Below are 12,573 nucleotides of genomic sequence, written 5' to 3'. Positions count from 1 at the left end.
TTCTGAACATTTTCTTCCATAGAATTCAGGTAATGAAAAGGAACAAAGACAGACTCCCAGAATTTCTTCAAGACCATAGCATCTGGGTATTTTGCTGGTCTAACTGTCCGTAAAAAATCCCTGAAACTGAGGATCTCTTTAGCAATGTTTACCATAGTCAAAGTCCCATCGCAGGGAAGGAGAGGGAGACTCAAGCCCTCCTCCTCCATGGCCCTGAACCCAGAGGCCAAGCTGAGCCAGAAAGGCTCCTCTGGAGCCCACCTACATAGAGGGATATGTGAGGAGCTGGTTTTGTCCCTTATTTTTTTCTCACCTCCCTGTTAGACTTGAGCTACGGAGCGCCTCTCCCAGCTCTACGCATCTGCTCAGCTCAGAAAATTCTATAAGTTTCTCCACTGTCCCCATCAGACCCTGCATTGCATGGAAAATTGCCCATGATCCTTGGAGTCCTACACCCAGAGCAGCTGCTTCACTGCACTGGGGATCATCTGGTCCTAATCTGGAGTGTTCTCCAGGGCAACCAGGCAGAGGACAGCAATAGTTTCAGTAGGTGACCAGCTTGAAAGAGGCAAGAGACCAGGAGGCAATGGGACAAACACCCCAGTGATCCATAGGACCAGCCATTCCTGACTCTGAATCAGGTTGGCCATCAAATCCCTGCTGGGTATCTTTGACAGGATTTCTGTTTTATTTGGTCCTGCCATTGTAGTAAAATTGGGGTTGATGTTAGGCAATAAAAACCTTGAACTGATGTCCCAAGGATAAGTTCCTCTTCAACCATTCCTGGGTGTTCCTAGTGGGCCACAGCAGGATCATGTAGCATTTGAAAATGGAGATGCAGCCAAGAAGCCCAGTACCAGAAGGCAGAATGGAAAAGATCTCTGTGGCCACCATTCTCTTCTCCTTTGTGCTCTGGTACAGGGGGAAAAAGGAGGCCCAGATGCTGCAGAACACCAGTATGTTGAACTTGATAAACTTGGCCTTGTTGAAGCTGTTGGGCAGCCTCCTGTCCAAGAAAGCCATTGTGAAACTCACCAGGGTCAGAATGCCAGGTAGCCCAGGACCCAGTAGAAGGCAGTCACGGAGCCCTTGTTACACTCAATTATAATGAGTCCGAGCTAAGAGGAAATGTCCACATCTGGGAATGGGGGGAGCGGGACCCGGCCAGATCAAGCAAATGGTTGCCTGGACCAGGGACCAGACCAGATCTTTAAAGGGAGCCAAAAAATTCCTCTAGAATTACTTCTTCCTCTGACTACCCCAGTTTCCCTAGTAATAGTCCCTGATAGGATCCCCAATCTGAGAAAAGTAGTTTCAGGCCTGGAGGAGCTCTGAAGGACACTGAGGCCAGACACTCATTATCTTTGTGCCCAGGGCTAAGGCAACTCCTGTCGCCTTACCCCTCCAAACAATCAATGCTATCTACTGAGTACTTCCTGTATGCAGTATACTGTTCTAAGCCCTTAGGAATGAACAGTGCAGTTGGTAGACACCCTCCCTACCCATAAAGAGCTTACAGTCTAGTGGGGGAATCAGACAAGAAACTCAATTACAGATAGGAGAAGCAACAGAATACCAGGATATGTACATTAGGACTCTGGAGTGGAGTGAATAACAAAGTGTTGGGGAGAATGATCACAAGTTCATAAGAGATGCAGAATGGAAAACTAGAGCAGGAAGATGAGAAGTTAGTCAACGAAGGTTTTCTGGAGGAGATATGATTTTGGTAGAGCCTTGTAAATGGGTTGAACTTTTGTCGCTGATATGAAGGGGGAGAGAATTTCCAGGCCAGAGGGACGATGTGAGCAAAGGGTCAACAGAAAAAGAAATAAGATGAATAAATAGGTTCCCTGGAGGAGCAAAGTGGTATGGACTGGGTTGCAGTGGTGGTTAAGCGAGGATAAGCAAGAGGGAGAGGGTCGATTGAGTGCTTTAAAGCTGTTGGCAATTAATTTCTGTTTGGTGTGGAGAAGAATGGGCAACCCCTAGGGTTGAGGGATCAGGTGCAGAAAGATTTTTCAGAAAAATGCTCTGGGCAGCAGAGTGGAGTATTGACTGGATTGGGGAAAGCCCGGAGCCAGGGATATCAGTGATAAGGATGATCCAGAAGTCAAGGCAGGATCGACTTGCTCGGACCTGTGTGGTGGCAGTTTGAATGAAGACAAAGGGGTAGGTTCTAGAGATTTTGTGAAGGTAGAGCCAACAGTAGCTGGTTAGTAGTGGGAAATGGACATTGAAAGTCAAAGAAGACTGTAAGGTTTGGGATCTCTTACATCCCCAGAGCTCCCTGAAGCAACAGACACTGTCCAGTGGTCACCCCTGAGAAAGCCACCACCACAACAGGCTTCAGGACCTTTTGTGAACTGAGCAGGAGTTTGCAACACATGTGATTCAGGCTCCCTTTTCTTAACCTGCTCCCACAGAAAGATTCCCAGGCATGTGCCCTAGTAAAAATTGATCATTATGATATTTTTATGTGCTCACTATGTGCCCAGCAGTTGGGGAGACAAAGGATAATTATGCTGGAAACATTCCCCATCCCACAAGGGCTCAGGGCCTAGTTGGCAAGAGAGAAAAAGTATTTAATTTATATTTTCCAGATGAGGAAACAGGCAGAGAAGGGCCAAGTGATTTGTGCAGGGTCAATCAATTGATTCTCTGATTGAACAGGGTCACCAAAAGGCAGGTGGTGAAGTGAAGATTAGAACCCAGCTCCTGCTGACCTGAGACTCAAGTTCTATCCCCTAAGTCTCACTGCTTCAGTGATTCTAGCACCAGAAATATTTATGAAACATTTGCATTACCAGCCCTGAAACAGGAGCTAAGGAAACTGAGTAATTCATTCCTCCTGGCCCATGGGAGGCTCACACAGAAAGGGGGTGGGAGGGTCTACTGGAAAGATCCAATTCAAAACTTAGGTCCAGGTCATGAGCCCATTTCCATAGAGGAGAGTTTACTTCTGTAGTAGCCCCAGGCTCAATTTCCTGATAATCTCCTGTGCTCAGTTTGGGATCCTAGTCCAACAAACCTTCTACCCTCAAACTTAATCAATCCATCAATTTTATTTATTGAGCAATTATGGTGTATGTGGCACTCTACTAAGTAATGGGGGGAGGGTACAACACAACAATATAACATTTTCCCTCCCCACAGCTAGAAATTGTCTCCTGAAGTCAAGCAAGAGGGAGATGGGAGTAACATCATCAAGGAAGGCCTGAGCACTGTGCTGTGTGTCCAGGCACCCATCTTTCCACCTGTTAGAACCCTCCCTCCAAATCTGTGAGCTTCCCATCCTGCCCATCTCTGTGAGTCCAACCACAGTTCTGGGACCAGTCTCTATAGCTGCTGATTGATTTTTTTAATGTTGTATTGGACTTTGCCAAGTGCAATTCTGCTTCCCATCTCATCGCAGGTCACTGATAGTTTCTATCCGGTAGAAAACAATGAGCAGAAATTGTTTCCTTACTAAGAGCCCAAGGAACAGGTTTGGTTCTGACCTTCTTTATTCTTCAAAGACTGGATCTGTTAGAAATAAGAAGGTTCCTTCTGTGCCAAGGTGAACCCGGAGTACCCACCATCTCCTGACTGTTCGAGTCAGCAAGGCAGAACTTGGAAGTGTGGGTGGGATACCGCCCCCACTACCAAAACCTCTAGAATGACAGCCCAAACCGGGATACAGAAGGTGTCCCTCGCCCCCTTGACAATCAAATTAGGTTTGGAGGAGGGGGGAGGGAGGAAATTGCTTAAACTGAGGCCAGAAGCTGGAATGGCCAAGGAGCACAGAAAATAAATACCTCCCTCCTCTGACCTTCTGTGCAGTGGATCGAGACTTTCAGCTGCCGGCTGCAGGTCACCTCTGCCCAGAGCGTGACATACCTGCTCTGCCTGCACCAAAAGAGGAACTATGGAATGGGTGAGTGCCCTGTCCTGATGAACGGCCGTGTGGGCTGGAAGCCAGGCGCTTCCTCATGGGTGTGTAACGCATAAGTGGGCTCCTCCTGAGTGGGGAGTACACGTGGGAGGAAGCTAGCAGCTTCACCACGTGCGAGCAAACCATAAGTGAATTTCTCCTGGGTGGGACCTGCTTGTTTTACCAGCTGCGAGTAACACAGAAGTATATTCCTCCCGATAGGGAAGCTTATCATTTATCATTAAATAATCATATTCCTCTCAAAAGGGAAGTTGAATTCACCGCAACTAAAATAATCAAATAGTTGAATTGGCTGCTTTAAAAATAATCAAATAGTTCGATTTACCTTGCAGAATAAAGTTTGCATAAAATTCGATCTTTCCATCCCGGGTCCATCTCTGTCTCTTGCCATGCTGATTCCCGAACGAACTAGTCCCTGGGTGATGGGTGACAAATGGACATGTAACACATAAATGGATTCTGCCGGGGTGGGAAGTGTTCATAGGTGGTAGCTAGCCGCCTCACTGAGAACAAAGCATAAGTGAATTCCTCGTGGGTGGGACCTAGGTGTTTTGCCACACACGATTAACACATAAGTATATTACTTCCGATTAGGGAAGCTTTAATATAATTAAATAATCATATTCCTCCTGAAAGGGGAGAAGCAGCGTGGCCCAGTTGAAAGAGCACGGGCTTTGGAGTTAGAGGTCATGAGTTCGAATCCCAGCTCTGCCACTTGTCAGCTGTGTGACTTTGGGCAAGTCACTTCACTTCTCTGTGCCTCAGTTACCTAATCTGTAAAATGGGGATTAAGACTGTGAGCCCCACGTGGGACATCCTGATTCCCGTGTCTACCCCAGGGCTTAGAACAGTGCTCGACACATAGTAAGCGCTTAACAAATACCAACATTATTATTATTAAAAGGGAGGTTCAGTTTACCCCTTCCAAAATAATCAAAAAAATCAATTCGCCTCGTGGAATAAATTTTGTATAAAACTCAGCCTTACTGTCCCTAGTCTCTCTCTCTCTCTTGTTGCACTGATTCCCAAATGTACCCATCCACAGGCGATGGGTGACACTTGCCTGCTGAAGTCAAGGCCCTTTAGTTGTTTAAGCCAACTCTTGCCTGGGGTCCTTCCTCCCCTGTTTTGGGGATTTTTCAAAAAAGAGTCACCTCACATATCCAGTCCATCACCAACATCTGCCGGTCTCACCTTCACAATATCGCCAAGATCCGCCCTTTCCTCTCCATCCAAACTGCTATCGTGCTGGTACAAGCTCTCAAAATATCCCGACTGGATTATTGTGTCAGCCTCCTCTTGGGTTTCCCTTCCTCCTGTCTCTCCCTACTCCACAGTGTATTCTTCATTCCGTGGCCCGGATCATCTTCCTACAGAAACGCTCTGGGCATGTCACTCCCCTCCTCAAAAACCTCCAGTGGTTGCCTATCAACCTTTGCACAAAATAAAAACTTCTCACTCTGGGCTTCAAAGCTCTCCATCACCTTGCCCCTTCCTACCTCATCTCCCTTCTCTCTTGCTACTGCCCACCCCGTACACTTCGCTCCTCTGCCTCTCAACTCATGGTCCCCCGTTCACGCCTATCCCACCATCGACCCCTGGCCCACGTCCTACCGCTGTCCTGGAATGCCCTACCCCCTCACATCCGCCATACTAACTCTCTTTCCCTCTTCAAAGCCCTACTGAGAGCTCACCTCCTCCAGGAGGCTTTCTCAGACTGAGCCCCCCCTTTCCCTCTGCTCCCCCTCCTCCTTCCCCCCCTCTGCTCTTCCCCCTTCCCCTCCATACTGTGCTCATTTGTATATATCATTTATTACCCTATTTATTTTGTTAATGAGGGGTATATCTCCTTGATTCTATTTATCTGGATGATGTTGTCTTGTTTTGGTTTTGTTCTGTTTTGCTTTGCTGTCTGTCTCTCCCATATAGATTGTGAGCCCATCATTGGGCAGAGATTGTCTCTATCTTTGCCCAATTGTACATTCCAAGTGCTTGGTACAGTGCTCTGCACATAGCAAGCACTCAATAAATAGTATTGAATTAATGATTGAATGAATTCATTGGCCCAAACTCACAGTCTCCCATTCCTGGTGTAAGGCACATCCCTTGAAAATCTACCATAACATTGTGTTTAGTAGAGTTTGCTACTTTGATGCTCTCCCTTTCCACTCCAAGTTGCTCAAATCTGGGATGAAAAGTTGCAGACCTCTGAATGATTTTTCCCAAAAAATTAACTGGGAAGCTGACTTCAGCAGAAGCTTTAAATACCTCTTTTCCTGACTATGTCATGCTGAAGTTTTAGCCAAAATACCCCAGGGTCCTGTAGTAGGTCTTCACTAGGCAGGAGTAGAAAGAATAGCTACTCCGTTCTGAAGGCCAGTGGGTTAGTGTTTCAGCAAAGGGAGGAGCTGAACAGTCCAGGATAAGAGTTTGTATATGGAAAAGTTTTGTCCTAGTGAGTGCTCTTGGTCAACATGTATATTTTCCCTTAAAAGTAATTTCACTGTCAGTAAATGGACAAGATTTACTTGGCCCATGGGGAGCAGAATTCAGGGTCTAGAGACCATGTTGCAGAAATATATTGGCATGTAGAAGAAAGAGCATGACTTCCCTTATTACTCTCCCATCCTCCCTGAAGAACAGAGAAGCTCTCTGTTCACAGCCTAGAGCTTGGTCCTGGGCTACCTAAGGTGAGCATTGAACCTCAATCCCACCAGGCAAATTTCACCCTGGGCAACAGAAATGCCCTGAGAGAGACCCTAAAGAGAAAAGCCTAGCATATGGAGGTAGTGATATTAATAGTAGTAGTAGAAGTAGAATAAAAGGCACCTACTGCATAGCACTAAACTAAGGACTGGAAGAGAATACACAGTTGGGAATTAGACACAGTCCCTACCCTCGGAAGGGCTCACAATCTTGTCCTCAATCAGCACCTTCCAGATCACACTTGGATATTAGGGTCTGACCAATAAGGACCTGAGCAGTAAAATCACTCCTCTTTTAGTTTCCCATTTTCCCAACTCTCTACCCTCTTTATCTTCATTCTTCTTCAGCTACATCCCAGTTCACCCAATTCCAATATATTTATGGAGCAATTGGCTGTGAAAAGCAGCTGATATATATATAATATATATATTTAGCTACATATTAGCTGCTTATTATATTTCTATAAAAGGGGCCTAATCATCAACAGGACATCTTGCCTTGGTCTCTGCACCCAGTGCCACACTAAAGCAGAGATTCCAGTACAGCTTCTAGTGAAAAAGCAGCTTGGCAGCAGCCACATCCTCCGTGACTTTGGCAGGGGGACCAGGCAAGAATGCATTGACTATGCAGGGCCACATTAAGGAGTCTGAGCCCTTGCTTAGGCCATCTAGAAGGTCCACCCTTACATGACCCTCGATGATGTCATGACACTACCACCAGGCAGAGATGTAGGAGAGCCTTGGACAGGCTTGGCAGCCAGAATCAGAAGGCCTCTTGCCCAACTGGGGAAGCAGCATGGCCTAGGGGAAAGATCATGAGCCTGGAAATTAGAGGACCTAGTTTTTTGTTGTTGTGGTTGTTCTTGTAGCTATTATTGGTTTGCTTTCATGGTATTTGCTTAAGCACCTCGTGTACCAAGCCTTGTTTTAAGCAATGGGAAAAATACAAGGTAATCAAGTCAGACATAGTCCCTGTGCTTCATGGATCTCACAGTCTAAATAAGAGGAAGAACTGTGAGAAGCAGCGTGGCTCAGTGGAAAGAGCACGGGCTTTGGAGTCAGAGGTCATGGGTTCGAATACCAGCTCTGCCACTTGTCAGCTGTGTGACTGTGGGCAAGTCATTTAACTTCTCTGTGCCTCAGTTACCTCATCTGTAAAATGGGGATTAAGACTGTGAGCCCTACGTGGGACAACCTGATTCCCCTGTGTCTACCCCAGCGCTTAGAACAGTGCTCTGCACATAGTAAGTGCTTAACAAATGCCAACTGGTATTTAATTCTCAAGGCCATACAGCAGGAAAACAGTGAACCCGAGATTAGAACCAAGGTCTTCTGACTCCCAGATCCTCTAACTCCCAGGCCTGTGCTCTTTCTACTAAGTCATGAAGCTTCTCACCTTCATCACTTCATCACAAGTCATTACACACACCTCACAACCCTCCAACCATGTCCATCCAACTCCACATCAAGCAGAATGTCCACACTATCACCTTTAAGGGACTTAGTCACCTCTCCTCCCAATAGGTATCCTCGCTCCCCTAACACTATACACCTGTGTATGCTTTGTTAACCACTGGATGGGTTACCACTGGAAGGTATTGAGGAGTGGGGAGACATGGACTGAACTTTTTTTAGGTAATAGAATAATGATACGTACATAGGTTGGGGTAGGACAAGCAAGTATCAAAGTATCAAAGGTCTCCTCTAGGATGCCTTCTCTGGTTAACTTCTCACTGCCCCATCCTATGAGAAGCAGTGTGGCTCAGTGGAAAGAGCATGGGCTTTGGAGTCAGAGGTCATGGGTTTGAATCCCGACTCGGCCACTTGTCAGCTGTGTGACTTTGGGCAAGTCACTTAACTTCTCGGTGCCTCACTTACCTCATCTGTAAAATGGGGATTAAGACTGTGAGCCCCACGTGGGACAACCTGATTCCCCTGTGTCTCCCCCAGTGCTTAGAACAGTGTCTGGCACATAGTAAGCACTTAACAAATACCAACATTATTATTATTATTTGTTCTTCTAAAGCTGATATATTCACTATGATTGGTTCTCATTTCTCATTGCCAGGTTCTATTCATGCCTCTGTCTACCTGGAACTCCAACCCTCTTCACATCTGGCAGACACGTCTCTCCAGGAATCTGTCTGTTTGTTGTTATATTGTATTCTCCCAAGCGTCTAGTGCAATAAATATAATTGAATGAATTTACGAATCTTCAAAGAGCTTTTGAAATCATATCTCCTCCAGGAGGCTATGAGTAATCTCTCATCTCCCCACCTTATTTCTCTCACTACTATCCATTCAGCAATTCCATGTCACCGGAGTACTTGAGTATTCACACTTGTATATCTTTCTTTATAAGCTATTGATCCCACCTACCTGTACTTTATTTTAATGGCTGCCTCCCCTACTAGACTGCAACCTTCTTGAGGGTAGGACCCGTGACTACTAAATCTATTGTGTTCTCCTAAGCACTTTGTATAGATTTCTATACAGATTAAGCTGTCAATAAATATTCTTGATTGTTTGATTGATTGTGACAGGCACTGCCATGACCACCCTACTGCTCCTGGGTAGTGGATCTTGGAGGCAGAAGTGTACAGGGAGATGGGAGATGAGGGCCGCAAGTTTCTGCCATGGTCAATATACCCTTTTGTTTCTTCCAGTGTTTGGGAAGGATGGAAACTGTGGAGCATCAGCAACCTACTTCTTCCATATCCCTGCCACTTAGCTGGTCTTTACTCCCATGGCTCTCAAGATGTACAGATTAGGAGGAGAACTGTAGGGAGCTGGGCCACAGGAGTATCCATATCCAGGCATGAAACTGACAGCTAGAGTGTCAAACATGCACTATAGAGACAGACTGGGCTCCTAGCCAAGCTGAATAGGAGCTGGAACACATCCAGGGCCTGCAGGATGTGGCGCTGATACAGCCCTGTCTCCCCAGGGCAACTCTGACAGGTCAATCAGCATCATCACATTGTGTGATTACATTCCAGGTAATTGGGCAGAGGGTAGAAAAGTCTGGGCATTTCCAGAGATGTACCTATTGAAATGTCAGAGTGAATTAATGCTCAGGAATGCACACCTTCGCACATACACTAATCACCTCCTGAGAGAGGGTAGAGAAGTGAAAAACAGCTAATGAATGTTGTTTCAGCCTTGTTCTGCCTGTGAGCCTCCATCTCTGTGAGCAAAAGTAAGGGGGACAGTTGAGTAGGATGGAGCCTTCACTATCAATAGGATTTCATAACTAGCATAATGAATGGGGAAGATTCACCATGAAACAAGATCTGAGTGCTGGGCTTGGTGTCTGGTTGGGGTTTTTTGACCTTGAAATAGCAAATCGAAAAGGGAGACTACATACAGGGCAGGAGCTGGGTTGGAGGAGTGGGGAAGGAGAGGGGAACTTGAATAAGATGGGATGGTTTAGTTTAAGGATATCAGTTCACTAATCAGTGGTATTTAGTGAACACTTACTGTGCACAAACGACTACAGCAAATGGTTAGGAGAATACAGTAGATCCAAAAAATACAATCTTTGCCCTCAGAGCCAAAGTTTGAGAGCCAGTTAACTTGGCTTCTAATCCTTCCTCCACCACTTGTCTGCTGTATGATATTGGGCAAGTCAGTTAAATTCTCTGTGCCTCAATATCTTGATCTGCAAAATAATAATGATGGCATTTTTTAAGCTTTACTATGTGCCAGACACTGTTCTAAGCGTTGGAGTAGATACAAGGTAATCAGGTTTTCCCACTTGGGGCTCACAGTCTTAATCCTCATTTTACAGATGAAGTAGCTGAGATCCAGAGAAGTTAAATGACTTGCCCAAAGTCATACAGCTGACAAATGGCAGAGCTGGGATTAGAACTCACGACCTCTGACTCCCAAGCCCGTGCTCTTTCCACTAAGCCACTCTGCTTCTCATAGAATGGGGCAGTGAGAAGTTAACCAGAGAAGGCTCCCTAGAGGAGACCTTTGATACTGTGATACTTGCTTGTCCTACCCCAACCTATGTACATATCATTATTCTATTTCCCAAAAAAAGTTCAGTCCATGTCTCCCCACTCCTCAGGACCTTCTAGTGGTTACCCATCCACTTCCATATCACACAGAAACTTCTTACTATTGACTTTAAGCAAGCAGCTTGCCTGTTCCTAGCTTACCTCACTCTTCTCCTATTATAGCCCAGCATGGACACTTATTTCCTCCAGCCTCCCCTTGGTTGCTGTGCCCTTATCTCATCTATCTCACTGCCTACTCCTTTCCCAAGTATTCCCTATGGCCTGGAACTCCCTTCCCCTCCATATATACCAAACCAAAATTCTCCACCTTCGAAATCTTATGAAGCTCACATCTCCAAGACACCTTGCCTGATTAAGGCCTTTTTTCCCTGACTCCCTTTTCCTTCTGTTCTCTATGCTTTGATATGACCTTTTGGGTAATTGGTATTCACCCTATCCTCAGCCCCACAGCACTAATGTACTTACCCATATTTTATTCATTTATAGTAATGTCTGTCTTGCCTTCTAGGCTGTTTGTGGGTGGGGAACATGTCTACCAACTCTGTTGTATTGTCCTCTCCCAAATGATAAATATAGTGCCCTGCACACCTTAAATGCTCTACAAGTACTACTGATTGTTTGAGACATATTTTCAGTAGCTTTTTGAATATGGGGAGCATGTTGGACTGATGGGTATGAAGGAGTTCAATGCAGGAAGGAAAGTGTGAGTAAGGGATCTATAGAAGAAGGGACGAGATGATGGCATAGTGAGTTGGTTGGTGTGACAAGAGTAAAATGTGTGGGTTGAGTTATAGGGAGAGAGAAGCAAGGGAAAATAGAGGAAAAGAGCTAGTAGAGTGTCCAAAAACCAATGGTAAGGAGTTTCTTTTCGATGCAGAGGTAGTGGGGCAACCATTTGAGGTTACTGAGGAGCAGGAAGATTCATTCATTTATTCATTCATTCAATCGCATTTATTGAGTGCTTACTGTGTGCAAAGCACTGTACTAAGCTCTTGGCAAAGCATAATGCAGCAATAAAGACAGTCAATTCCTGCTCTCAATGAGCTCACAGTCTGGGCGTGGTGGTGGGCACACAGACATTAATACAAATAGTTAGATATCAATATAAATAAACAAAATTTCAGGTATATTCATGTGTTGTGGGCTAGGGAGAGGAGGAAAGAGCAAAGAAGGGAGTGGGAGGTAAGGAAAAGTTGGGCTTGTCTGGGAAGGCCTCTTGGAAGAGGTGTGCCTTCAGTTAGGCTTTGAAGGAGGGGAGCATTTGTCTGGAGCACTTGAGTAGGAAAAGTATTCCAGACCAGAGGAAGGATATGGGCCAGGGGTCAGTTGCAAGATAGGTGAGATAGAGGCACAGTGAGGTTAGCACCAGAAGAGTGAAGTGGGAGGGCTGGGTTGTAGAAGGAGAAAAGGGAGGTGTCATAGGAGGGTGCAAGGTGATGCCGAGCTTTAAAGCTAATGGTGAGGAGGTTTGATACAGAGGTGGATAGACACCACTGGAGATTTTTGAAGAAGGGGTTAATATGTCCTGAACACTTCTGTACAAAGATAATCTGGACAGTGGAGTGAAGTATGGACTGAAGCGGGTAGAGGCAGGAGGTTGGGAGGTCAGAAAGGGGACTGATGCAGTAATCTAGGTGGGATAAGATCAGTGATTTTACTAATGTAGTAGCGATTTGAATGGAGAGGTAAGGGCGGATTTTAAGGTGAGACCAACAGGATTTGGCGATTGTTTGGGTAAGTAAATTGCATGAGAGAACAGAGTCAAGGATGATGCTAAAGTTAAAGACTTGTGAGACAGGAAGGATGGTTGTGCTGTCTACAGCGATGGGAAAGTTCTGGAGAGGACAGAGTCTGTGGGGGGAGATAAGGAGATGAACACAGAATGATACCTGAGAAAACTGATACAGAAAGC

At 45.7% G+C, this 12,573-nt stretch overlaps 1 long non-coding RNA gene across 1 annotated transcript; it reads left to right on the top strand.

The window, feature by feature from the left end:
- The first annotated feature begins 1,366 nt into the window (after window positions 1-1,366).
- LOC103169662 lies at window positions 1,367-9,166 on the top strand. The gene is made up of 2 exons (XR_003763196.1): window positions 1,367-3,913; window positions 8,705-9,166. It is a non-coding gene; the product is annotated as an uncharacterized LOC103169662 (long non-coding RNA).
- Window positions 9,167-12,573: the final 3,407 nt, after the last annotated feature.

This window comes from Ornithorhynchus anatinus, chromosome 12 (genome assembly GCF_004115215.2).
Source record: "Ornithorhynchus anatinus isolate Pmale09 chromosome 12, mOrnAna1.pri.v4, whole genome shotgun sequence".
Taxonomy (NCBI): domain Eukaryota; kingdom Metazoa; phylum Chordata; class Mammalia; order Monotremata; family Ornithorhynchidae; genus Ornithorhynchus; species Ornithorhynchus anatinus.
This window is presented reverse-complemented; position numbering and strand designations above follow the sequence as displayed.